At 42.3% G+C, this 13,526-nt stretch overlaps 1 pseudogene; it reads right to left on the reverse strand.

The window, feature by feature from the left end:
* Positions 1–12,276: 12,276 nt before the first annotated feature.
* Positions 12,277–13,155, reverse strand: LOC132211409 (thioredoxin-dependent peroxide reductase, mitochondrial-like; annotated as a pseudogene).
* Positions 13,156–13,526: the final 371 nt, after the last annotated feature.

Consider the following 13,526-nt stretch of genomic DNA (forward strand, 5'->3'; position numbering starts at 1 on the left):
CGAGATCAGTTAAAGTCAGCTAAGCTAGCAAGCTGTCTTCATGGTATATAATAAAAATTTCTGGGTAAGAATAAGGAGATAAAACTTAAATCATAGTACATGGTACTACAAAAGGTTTTTTATCTCATCCAATTTAAGATTCATAAGTAAAGCCTGGCTTTAGTTATGAATCATCATGACCTCAAAATCCGAGCCAGCCACAGTCACTCAGCAATCTAATTTTATACTCAGTGGGCTGGAATAGGTTTTATCATTCTGGAAATGTTCTGGTTCATCCAGGAAACACTGGTTCTTGTATTTTATCTGCTTAAATAGATAATAGAGTAGTAGTGATCATGCAGATTAAGACTGAGTTCATTTAATTGGCTTTAAAATGTAGATTTAAAAATCTTGCTAATGAGAATAAGCCTCTTTAGTTATTTTGCCAGATGCTTGGTAACAACTATTCTCTAGTATAATTTATCTTGAGATATTTGTTTCTTGACGTTTTCCTGATTAAGGGAATCAGAAGTACTTAGAATGCAATTTATACTCCTTTCAGTTCCAGATTGACCCACAGCACAGGTTGAATTAGAGTTAACTACTAAATTTTCATTTTTATGCTATCTTTTTCAAATTTTTGTGTATACTTAATATTCCCACCCTGTAGCTTGGTTTTATTCTGATGCAATACTATTCAGCATATCGATAACTAATGGCATACGAATATTCCATAACTTTTTAAAAGAGTTATATTAGAGCTCTGGTCAAGATGGCAGTGTGGCTAAATGTGGGACTTGGAACCTCCCACAACCACATCAGCATTGCAACTAAGATACAAAACAACTGTCACTGAAACTGCCTGAAATCTAGCGGAGGAGAAGTCCCACAACTAAGACTATCGAGAAGAAGCCACGTCAAGAATGGTAAAAGGGGCTGAGATGTGGAACCAGCTGGTCCCACACCCATGTGTTGCACATAAAAAGAGGGCTAGCTTAGCTGAAGAGGTCCACCCTGAAGAGTGAGGGGTCTCAGCCCCATACCAGGCCCCCCCAGCTGAGATTTCCAAGCTCAGTGAGTGGGGAGGCTGCACCACTGGGCCTTGTAAGACACTTACTATGTAAGGTCATTCTACTAAGACTGAGAGATGTAGCAGCTCTACCTATAACTAATACATGGAGGCAACCAAAATAAGGAGACAAAGAATCATGTTGAAAATGAAAGAATAGAACAAAATTCCAGAAAAAGACCTCAACAAAATAGAGACAAGCAATCTACCAGATGCAGAGTTCAAAACACTGGCTATAAAGATGTTCATTGATTCCACTGAAAATTTCAACAAAGATGTAGGAAGCATAAAAATGGAGGTAGAAAACATAAAAAAGAACCAGTCAGAAATGAAGGATACACTGCCGAAAGGGGTTTGGCTCAGTGGATAGAGCGTCGGACTGCGGACTGAAAGGTCCCAGGTTCGATTCCGGTCAAGGGCATGTACCTGTGTTGCGGGTACATCCCCAGTGGGGGATGTGCAGGAGGCAGCTGATCAATGTTTCTCCCATCATCGTTGTTTCTAACTATCTCTCTCCCTTCCTCTCTGTAAAAAAAAAAAAAAAAAAAAAAAAAAAAAAAAAAAAAAAAAAAAAAATTCAATAAAATATATTTAAAAAAAAAAAAAAAAAAGAAATGAAGGATACACTAACTGAAATAAGGCACACATTACAAAAGAGTAGATGAAGCAGAGGATCAGGCCTGCAATTTGGAAGATAAGGAAAAAGAAAACAATCAGAACAGCAAAAAGAGAACAATTCCAAAATAGTGAGGATAGTTAAAGAGCTTCTGGGACAACTTCAGGCACACCAACATTCACATCATGAGGGTGCCAGAAGGAGAAGAGAGAGTCCAAAGAATTAAAAACCTATTTGCAAAAATAATGACTGAAAACTTCCCTCACCTGGTGAAGGAAATAGACATACAAGTCCAGGAAATACAGGGTCCCAAACACAGGACCCCAAAGAGGCCCACTCCAAGACACATCATAATGAATATATCAAAGGTTAAAGACAAAGACAGAGGTAGCGTGGCCGAGCGGTCTAAGGCGCTGGATTAAGACAAAGACAGAATCTTTAAAAAGAAGCAAGAAAAATGCAGCTAGTTACCTACAAGAGAGCTCCCATAAGACTGTTGGCAGATTTCTCAACAGAAAACTGCAGACCAGAAGGGATTGGCACAAAATATTACAACTGATGAAAAGCAAGAACATACAACCAAGATTACTTTGCACAATAAAGCTATCATTTAGAATCAAAGGACAGATAAAGAGCTTCCAAGACAAGAAACAGCTAAAGGAGTTTACCGCCACCACACCATTATTACAAGAAATGTTAAATCGTCTTCTTTAAGAAGAAGAAAAAATAATAATAGATCAAAAATATGAATCATAAAATAGCAATAAATGTATAAAAAAGAGTTATGTATCAAGATTCTGGCCCTTCTGTAGGTATATGAGTAATACATTTGCAAGTGGAGTGATTAATTATACTAAACTCCAGACAAAAAAAAATGAGCCCCAGCCCTGGCAGCTTTGGCTCAGTGGTTGGAGCATCAGTCCCCGGACTGAAATGTCCTGGGTTTGCTTCTGGCCAAAGGCACATAGCTTGATTGCAGGCTTGATCCCCAGCCCAGGTGGGGGCACATGTTGGAGGCAGCCAATCCATGTGTTTCTCTCACATTGATATTTCTCTCTGTCTCTCACCCTCCTTTCCACTCTGCCTAAAAGAAAAACAATGGAAAAAATATCCTTGGGTGAGGATTAACAAAACAAAACAAAACAAGAGGCATATTCTTATTTATATAAAACATCTGCATACTTTGAATCAGGGCTTTGTGTTGAAGAAGAAAATGAAGACTATAGTTAGAGAATTGGGTGTATGTGGATAAGATTGCTAAGGAAAAGTGAACTGGGAACAATCCCCTGGATTAAATAAAAAGCTTCTAACACATATTGATGAAAAAGGGGTTCTGTGGGGAGGGCCCTCACAGGGGGACCTGACCATAAATTCCTAACTGGGCAGATTGTGGTGGGTAGTCATGACCTATAAAGTCTTTAGGGAAATGTTCCAAACCAGCCCTGACCATTATTCTTGTGCATCTAAGTGAACACACCTTTGAAACACCAGAAGTAATACCCCCCAAAGGGGCATCAACCCTCAAAAGATCACAGAATCTTGTTAACTAGTTTGTAATCCCACCCCCATCTTGCTTCTTTCCACCTCCATGTAATCTTCCTTACACCCTCTCCTTAATTTCAAATGCATAAAAGAAGCTGTAAAACTGTTATTTTTATAGAGCATTTGAGATTTTGCTCCTTGGCATATATTGTCTGTTTGGCTCAAATAACCTTTTATGAAAAAATCTCTACAGGATTGGATGTTCCTTATGTCAACAATTACATAGATCTGAAATCATATAGTCCTTTTAAAAAATAGTTTCAACTCTCCACCACAAAGCTTCACAGAGTAGAATACTATGGCTGAAGCAAAAACTCAAGAAAGATAAGAATATTCTTCCAGCCAATTATCTGCTCTTTTCCCCTTGCAGTGCCCCAGAAATATTGCTAAATAACGGGAATTAAAAATCTATTGTTCAGTTTATTGTCACATTCCTATAAGCTTATCTCAAGCAATTTTTAAATTCTTTTTTTAAATATTATGACTCATCAGTGCTTTTAGAAGTGCCTCTTAAAGATGATGAGGTCAAATATAATTTTCATGTTTATTAATAATGTTTTAAAAATCAAACACGCAAAACTTGAAATAAAGCAGCATTCTATGGGTAAATGTGTTAATACCTTAGAATTAAGAGTGGAATTGGACTGAAGCATGTTATCACTGAAACTACAGGTATAAAATGACATAGAACCTCACAGACACTGAACAAGATTAACAATTCTCTACTTGTTACTTATAGGAAACTGATTATTGCCAAAGATATTGCAGGTTGTCTGGAAGTCCAGGTCTCTCTGTTCAATCAATGTTTCTATTATTTAATCTATTTATATCCTGCCTAATGAATAAAGTGATTTGGATTTAAAGTAGTTATAAGAGGAATAATTGAGTAAATTAGCTAAGATCTAAAAGTAGGCAAAATATGTTACATCCATGGAGATGTCATTACTTAAAGTAATTCATGAGGTCCTATATCATTTTCAGAATTGAAATAAAAATTAGGATGAGTTTACAAATGTCTAACATAAGAAGGAAAAGTAATTATGTTAATAATAGTGTCCATGGCAAAGTACCTACCTTCTCAGTGCTTACAGTGCAATGTGTGAGATCAATGCTTAAGGATGCAATTTCAATCTGCTGCTTAAATATTATGATAACTTGGTCAAAACATGTGGCCTGGTATAGTACAGCATAGGAAGCTATAGCATGCACTGGAGTAATCAAAATAACCAAGGTAATTGTAGTGGGAATAGAGAGATATTAAAGAGGTAGCATTTACAAAATATATATGAAACATGAAGAAAAAGAAGGAACCGAGAAAAAAGAACACCACATCTTTGGTAGATTGCACCATTCTCCAAGATTAAGAAACAGGAGGAAGAATGTGTTTTGAGGGAGAAGAGGTGAGTACATTTTGGACAAATAGAGTTTGAGGCTGTGTAGGAAAAACAGAACTCTTTCTGGAATGAAGGACAGAGTATATTTTTCCCCATGGGTATTCTAAAAGTGTGTCATCCAGGTAGACACCTAGAGGGTTGGGCTGTGGATAATTTTCTTCTCAGATTTTTTGGGTTATTATATTGCAAACTTCTTCCCTTTGGGAATTAATGGGGGTGCTATTTCTACCTCTAGCTTCACCCTTGTAATACTCCTTCCCAGGAGGAGTGATTTATCTGGTTGGTAGAATGACAAGAATCTCACAGCACTTGGAAGTCTTCCTCCATTATTAAGGGTGGAGGTGGAAAAGATGACTGCTTCTATGTTGTTTTCCCTTTTCCCTTTTAGGCTAGCTTTTGGCCACAGATAATTTCTCATGAAACTAGGTTTCATAAAATAATCAGGTGTCCAACATTGTTCCAATGACTGCATTATGGGTTCTTTTTAGGTAGCTATTGGAGAGTAAAATTTTAGACTCCAAGACAGATGCTATTTAACAAAAGCTTGATTGGGAGATAGGCTATTTTGCTCCTAAATTGATAATAGTGTCTCTTAAGTAAGGTTCATGGATATTTGTGGTTATTGTTAAAGGTACACACACTGGATTCTATTTGAGATCTATTTTACCTGGATTTCTGTGGCTAGAGTTGGGAAACATGCATTTTCACTATTTCTTCAGTAAAATCTAAGTGCCTTAACATTGAGACACAGTTACCAAAATGCTACTCAAGATCTTTTTGAGTACAATGTATACCGTTTCTTCTTCTAAACACCCCAGATTCATCCCAATGAGAGTGTGTTTGTGTTCTTTGGGGGGTAAAATTGCACCCCAATTACTACAAAGTCTTGAAGATTTGAAATATTGACACAAAGATCACATGGAAGGTGGAAATAACAGGTCTTCCCATCATGGGAGGGATGTTATACCCGCAATAGCATCATCTGGATGCTGCACAGGTGGGTTCCAGGGCCTGGGAAATAAAGTACAACTACAAAGAGTGTCGATACAGGGGATGGTGCTAGGACTTGCATCAGTGCTGGATGTGGTGTAGGCAGGAGAGCCCCCTGTGGACTGATAAAGACGTATCTTGTGACATACCTTTATTCTCCATGGTGGTGGCTGTTCCCAGTGTAAGAGGTTTCCTATGTCCAGGTGGGCCGCAGGTGCACTGATGGTAAGTGTGAGCACTAGTACCTCCAAGCATGGGAATGATGGTATCCTCTCCCATCACCACACCGCCTGTGTTATAGACAGGTGGCTTCCAGGGAACCATATTTAAGGTGGATCCAGCAGTGTACCCAAGCACTGGCCTGGTGCATGCTCCTCCTCCTGCAGCAGCCAGGCTGCGTCAGGGTGGATTCCTGGTTACATGGCCAACATGAGACATAGTAGCGGTGCTTCTTAAGTCCGTCTCTAATGTTGATGCTATGTATCCCTGTGAATAAGTGGGGTCTGGGGTGGACAAAAAGACTCGACATCTCAGCTCTTTCAGCTACTAATTTTAAAAAGGTGATGTCACACCCTTTTTCCTATTCCCATTCGCCCCCTAATTTATCAATGTCAGCCTTAAAGTGTGCTATCAGAACTGTGTGTAGAGGTAAGCTGATCAAAAAAGTTTGGAGTGTGGCTACTATTTCCAGTAGTAGAATTCCTTAGGTCAGGATATTATCTTTTGATGAATGCAAATAAAAAACTAGGGTTTTTTTGGCCACTTTATGAAAAATAAGACCTTTTTATTACACAAGCAATTTATGTTCAATATAGAAAACTTGGGAAATGAAGGTAAGAAAAAAAAATAAACGAATATAAAATTCCGCATCCCACATGCTACCTTTCAGATACAGAATGATCACTTTGTCATTTAATTCATTTGTCAGTTTCCATGTCCCACGGTGTCATGCGTTCCTAAGCCCATCTCTGACGGTGAGTGCTCTGGATGCCTGTGAGTGAGTGGGGCCTGGAGAGGACACTCTGGCCCCAGAGCTCCACCATCCAGGGGAGCTGCAGGAACTGTAACAAGCAGTGGGCCTGCCGGTGTCCTGCAAACAGTGAGCTACAGCCCCCAGGGTTAGGAGTCTTGCTGGCAACTCCAACGCCAGCAGGAGTGGATGTCTCAATGGGGAGAATCTGTGGGTTGTCACCAACGGCCAGCGGAGCGTTGCCAGTGGTGTCACATGTGGTATCTGGCGATTGCAAACCTGCACTCCCTGAGTGCGTCCTGCTGCCCCTGGCTGGCTGACCGGCAGGAGAAGTTGGGCCCACACCTTGTGCTGAGGCAGTCACGTTTCCCAACATTAAAGGTTTTTAGTCTGTTGCCCAGCACTGGCCCCAGGGGTGGGCTGCGAGATTGCTCCTGAGTCCAAGGAAGGATTGGAAACTCACTTCCCTCTGCTCACTCACGTTTTAGGTAAATGGGTGGAGATATCAGCTGAGGGAATGCTGCCACTGGGTGGTGTGTTGTTAGAATTAGGAGGTGCCGTGGACAATGGGGAGTGATTCTCCCTGGAGACAAGGGAAGAAAGGTAAAGGACAGCCTGGAGAGAGGAGTGGTGTCAACAGCCTCAGTGCCAATGGCCTGGTTGAAGTTTGCAGAGGTGTTGTTTCCTGGAGCACAGGTGACTGCAGAACCCATAAGGGATAGTCCGGTACTAACAGAGCACTGGGGAAAGAGCTTCTCTTCTGCTTACCATCAGGGCTCCCTAAAGTGGGCTGAGCTGTGGTTTGGGACCAACGGAATGGATTGAGGTCGAACAGGGTTCTTTAATGCAGGTGGGCTGGCAGAGCTGCTTCACACCGTAGTGGGTTTGGTAAAATAACAGGAATCTCATACTGGGGTAGGGAGAAGATATACTTATTACAGCACAGAAAGGGCAAGTAGTGTCTATTTTATTGATGTCAAGATCTAAAGGAGGCCGAGATGTCAAATTGGCAGGTATCTTGACTATGATAGTGGAAGGGATGGCTACAGAGGTATTGGGCTGGCCGTAGAAACAGGTACTGGTAGAAGGGACTTGGAGAGGGATGGATAAGACAAAAGAAGGGGGGGATCTCAGAAATGTCAGTGATTTCTTTTGGCAGGAAGGCAGCTGGAAAGAGAAGTTGAGGTCCTAGGATGTGTGGGGAAGTCAGAAATAGGACATTGTAGTTATAATGGAATAAGTTTAACCTGCATTCTCATGAAGTGGAATTTCCAAAATATGATTGGAATGAAGAGAATCATTGTGAGCAGCAAGAGCAGAGTGAGGGACTTTATCTGTGTCCTATGCAATATTTGGTGTCAGAGAAGGTAAAGGGACAAACAGGCTCTGGGGAGAGGCAACTTGGTCAGCCAAGTTGATAGTCATAGCAGGGACCTGTCCAATCTGAGTGGCCAGGGGCAGGGTGTTTTCAACCACTCAGCCGGATGGGGAGAAAGAAGGGCAGGCTGAGTGGCACTGCTGTTGGCCATGACCCCTGTTTTGTCGTCCAAGGTCTTTTTACTCTGACACAGTGTTCTCCAAGGTGCCCAGGTTTCTGTCAACAGCAAGGCAAGGCGGCTTAGGATGAGGGGGCAGGTCACCTTGATCCCACAGCAGCGGTGGCAGCAGTAGCCAAAGTGGCATGAATGTTTTGCATTTGCTGGGCTTCCTGCTGAAAAGTTGCTCGTTGGTGGAGGAGCGTCTCCTTACCCAACGTTAGTGAACCTGGAAAGCTAGGTGGATGGTCTGCACCCAGCACTTTCGTTGTGGATCTCTCTGACTGTAGGGAGCAACGTGGGGTTGGGTCAGGGTTCAGAGGAGGCAAGACATCTCCCATTGGGCTCTATGAGCTTTTGACCACCTGACCTTCAGAGGAAAAGCACATGGGTACATCTCACACTGTCTTGGGGATGCTTAGCATTGAGGTCCAGAGCCCCAGGACTGCCCATATGGGAAGTGAAGACTTGTTCTCCAGGCGCCAGTGGTAGTTCCCCACTGCTCTGAAGGTTATTCCAATCATCCTGTCCATGGTCTCTATGGGATCCTCTTCGTTCTTTGCCATCTGTTTTAAGGGCTCTTCTTGGACTTTCACCTCCATCTCCTTTGGGCAATGGAGTGGGATGGTACAGGCTTCACAGGCTTGACTACCTGCTCAGGTGGTAAAAGTGGGAGAGAAAAATCTGTTCCCTGGAGGAGGGATATTAATGGTGCTCAAGTGTCCAAACATCACGGCACTAGGAGCAGACAGTGCAGGCTTGTTTGGAGGGTCCTTCCCATTCACCAAGGGAGGGTCCCCAGAGGAGAGCACATGGGCTGCAGGAGAGGACACGGTCTCTTCGGCTGGATGTAAAGGCCAGATGGTAAAGGTGCAGGATCCTGGTGGAACTGTTGTATCGCAAATCATCGAGCTGGACAAGACGCCTTAATGAGCCAGTTAGTTAGGAGTCATCTTTATTGCACGCAGGTTCAGAGCAGATTACCTCTGTCAAATTCTGAACAAACACAGGAAGGAGTATTTCCTTTTTATATCCTAGTTCTTTGTGTAAGTTAATTTGGAGACAGCTTGTAACCTTGAGTATGTATCATATCTAACAAACACCTGTCATATCTATACAGACAACTTGTAACCTTGAGTACATATCATATCTATACAGACACCTGAACCTTGGCATCAGTATCAGCTTATCAGTCCCTTATGTTAGATGGCTAGCTTGCAAGGTCAGACAATTAAGTTTATCTTTTCTATTATTCAAGCTAAAAACATAGTTATATTTTACAGAATAAGAGGTTATCTAAAAATAACAGAGTTGACCTACAGAATAAGAGACTGTCTAAAAATAGAGTAATTCAAACAGCAGTTTCAAATAGCAGTTTTCCAAAGGAGGGATTACTATGCTTCAGAACAGCCTGTGACCAGAACCAAGGGCAGGTGCCAGAGCAGTGGGGTGGTACCGGCCAGGCGGACACCATCACAGACAACAGGGAAAACCACTGAATGACATCCAACAGGCAAGGGACAGTGGCAGTGAAATGACAGACAAACTTAGAAAACCAATTGCCCATCTGGAGCCAGCTGTGCACCAAACGAACCCGAGAATAGAGTAGAAACTGGGAGAGCTTCTCCTTTGCCTCCCACTCTGGCGCTCTGGCTTGCACTGAACTAACTTCAGCCAGGAGCTTCTGATGTCTCCATGGCAATGGCAATGGAGAAAGGTGTGCAGGGAAAGTCCCGCTTTGGAAGAGAGAGATCTAAGAGCAAGGGGCGGGGCCTCAACTATTGGCCAACCCCTTCATGACTTCCCAGCATCTGGACCTCCAGCTATGGGTAGCAGCTATGTGGCACCTGATGTCCCTTCATGTTGAGTCTGTTCCAGACCATGGAGGAGGACCCATCTGCCAGACCTCACCCTGTCTGGGCTCTGGCTCTGTGGGTGCTTTGGCACCTTTCCCAGGGACTAGGAGGCCAGAGCCTGCTCAAAGCCAGTGCTGGAGCCACCTAGATCCTGCCCGGTGGTGGCTTACCTCCTTGGGGACCGTCCCAGCTTCTCTGGGAGGCCTGGAGTCCAGTGTACTTTCTCCATGGCTGTCCTGGCCACCAGCCTCACCAACCAGGTGTGAAAGGGTCTGGGAAGTAGACACGGAGCCCTGACCTGACTGAGTGCTGCATCCCGCAACAGCCCTTCTTGGAAGGCAATTTATTTCTTCACTTCTTTTTAGAAACTTGGTAAAACAGCTTTTAAACCTAAGACCGTTCCTCAGCTCATACAATTAGTAGCTGCTTGGTCAGGACTCAAACCCAGCTTGTGATCACAGAACTCCTGCTCTGGACTGCTGAGTTTCCTTATGGTATATTCATCGTATGTCTTTCTTTCTTTCTTTCTTTCTTTCTTTCTTTCTTTCTTTCTTTCTTTCTTTCTTTCTTTCTTTCTTCCTTTCTTTCTTTCTTTCTTTCTTCCTTCCTCCCTCCCTCCCTCCCTTCCTTCCTTCCTTCCTTCCTTCCTTCCTTCCTTCCTTCCTTCCTTCCTCCCTTCCTTCCTTTCTCTCTCTCTCTCTCTCTCCTTCCTTCCTTCCTTCCTTCTTTCCTTCCTTCCTTCCTTCCTTCCTTCCTTCCTTCCTTCCTTCCTTCCTTCCTTCCTTCCTTCCTTCCTTCCTTCCTTCTTTTGTAGTCCATAGGGTACTTGTCACTGTTCCATACCTAAAATTAGTGCAGGCCTTGCCCAATAAGAGGCCCTTAGTTCAACTAGAAATTAATCATACTGGCTTCTAGTGCCAGATGTAGGTCAAGGACTACCATTTAAACATAGCACCATCCCATATTTCTAATTGAGACTTACAGTTCAGATTTTCTCCTTGGTCTAGTTTGAAGCATCCAAATATATAAAGATTATATTCTAGATAAATTGTGATTTATCCTGAAAGCTATTAACCAGTGTGTTATTCCATATGGATTAGAAGCCACTTTCTCGGGCCTTCCTGGAATATGAATCGTAAGGACTCTCATTCATGTCTAGAAAGCAAATGCATTATTTATTGCTAGTTAATAATGGAGCGATGTATTTTATTAAAGTAAGAGCAATACAATTCGATCATTGTGAGCATGCCAGCTGGATCCACTCTTCACTATACATCATTGGTACCTAAATGTACTATAATGTCCTATAGATATTTTTATGTCCAAGAGAGGAACTATATATACCCTTGGGTGTCCAGGACAAGGAAGGAGCTGGGAGCGTCACCATGACAAGAAATATTTGAAAAATCCTGGCTTGCACATGACTTTTTCTAGTTTGAATCTTGTTATTTAGGTTTACTTCATTGGAGTGTTTTTCTGCTTATGGGGCTGATATTGTATATCATGCATATGACATGCAGGAATTTAAGAACCAAGAATCATAGATCAGTAAAAATATTTAAATATATATGTTTGGTTAAAAAATCTATTCAAAAGAGCGTCAGACATAATTAACATACTACAAAATTAGTTTTAGCCCTCCACTCACGAGATTACAGGGATCGCTTGGACAACTCTTTTTTTAATATATTTATTTTTGCATTACAAGCTTTACATTGAGCGCTTCAGAAAATATAATTACAATGATTTCAAAGGGCAATCCTGCAGTAAATAAATAGTTCCTATCATTACCTTCGATCAATGCCTAGAAATGTATGCGGACACTAAGTCAGCTAACAAATAAAATAGGCAAATAACTATCTAAGCTACAAATATCAGGGATGAGGAGAATACATGATCAGTTAAGTCACTTTGCCACTCTGTTTTTTCACATACATGATTCACATTGTTTTAATCAAATATGTCTCCACTCCAAGAGTTAAAGTAGACTGCTGATGCTAAAAACTTAAGGCCAGGATCTTTGTTACCTTAAAAAATTCAGTTTAGCACAAAGAAATTCATAAAGAAAATTTCAGGATTCTTATCAGAGGCTTTTGGTACTTGTCCTACACTGGTGAACACAGAGGTTCAGGTAAGGCTAGGAAGTGTTTCCCATTGAAGACATGATCAAAGAAACAGATCAACTAGGCAGTCTCTAAATTAGCTAACCATCAAAAAGTTAAATAAAGCGTTCATGTTAGTAATTAACCATGTTTTGAAAGCCTTAGCCAATGTTACAAAACAAAAAACTCCCAAAATATTTAGAGAAATATTAATGAATGCAAACATAATTGATTTTTGCCTTCTATACATGATTGTCTTGAAATGCCAAAAATGAGCTCGCCTGTGATTCTTTTGAGAAGCTGCAGGTGCACGTGAGATGATCTACTGCTTCGCCCTCTCAAAGTATTCTTTGGAAGCAGTCGGATGCGGCTTGATTGTAGGGGAGCCCGGGGTCCAGTTTGCTGGGCAGACTTCTCCATGTTCTCCCACAAACCGGAATGCTTTCACCAGGCGGAGGGTCTCTTCCAGGCTTCTACACACTGGGAGGTCATTGCCACACATATGCTTGATGACTCCCTTGGGGTCAATGATGAAGAGACCTCTTAGGGCAAGACCAGGATCTTCTCGCAGCACACTGTGGTCTCAGGAAATCTGCTGAGTCAAATCTGACAACAGTGCCATGTTCATGTGGCCCAAACCGCCCTTCTTCCTCTGTGTGTTGATCCAGCAGAGATGGCTGAAGTGGGAATCCCCGGAAACTGCCCCAACTCCCCAGTTCACAGCATGAAACTCATGGGCTTTGTTCCTGAAAGCAGTAATTTCTGGAGGACACACAAAGGTGGAATCCAGAGGATAGAAGAAGAGCATCAAATACTTCCCCTTAACGTCACCAAGGCTTAGTTCTTTGAACTCTCCTTCAACAAGGGCTGTACTCTTCAAATAGGCTGCATGCTGGTGGTGGCAGGAGCATGGGGAACTGTATGAGGAACTGGTGCTAAAGACAAATTTTGCTCGACGGGAAGCAGACCATAATACATTTGTCAAGCCTGTTCTTCATGAAGCAGCAGGTCTGAGGGCTGCAGATGCAGAGGTGCCCCAAGGAATGGAACACATATGTCTGCCAACCGTAGCCCAGAGCAAGCTTCCCACCACAACCACCATCTTCAGTGCCGGTGAAGTGGCCTGGACAACTCTTTCTTCCACAGCATTTGCTGGAGCAGCACGGCTGGGTCTGAACGCACTTTCGAGATGGTTCACTCACATATGAAGCAAGTTGTTGGCTATGTCTCTTCACAGGAACTTCTCCATGGGGCCACTTGCTCTTCCTGACAGCTGAATTTCAAGATGACAAAAGATGGAAAATTAACCATAATTTTTTAGATCATTTGAGGAGACAGTTCAGTAAGGAACAGAGACGTTTATGTGGCCTGTGCTCAGTATGAATTGGGTGCCCATCAGCATTCCTTTGTCAAATATAAGAAGTCTTTATAGAACTAGGCTTCAACAAGTCCTGACACTTACACCCCACTCCC

This window comes from Myotis daubentonii, chromosome 10, assembly GCF_963259705.1.
Source record: "Myotis daubentonii chromosome 10, mMyoDau2.1, whole genome shotgun sequence".
NCBI lineage: Eukaryota > Metazoa > Chordata > Mammalia > Chiroptera > Vespertilionidae > Myotis > Myotis daubentonii.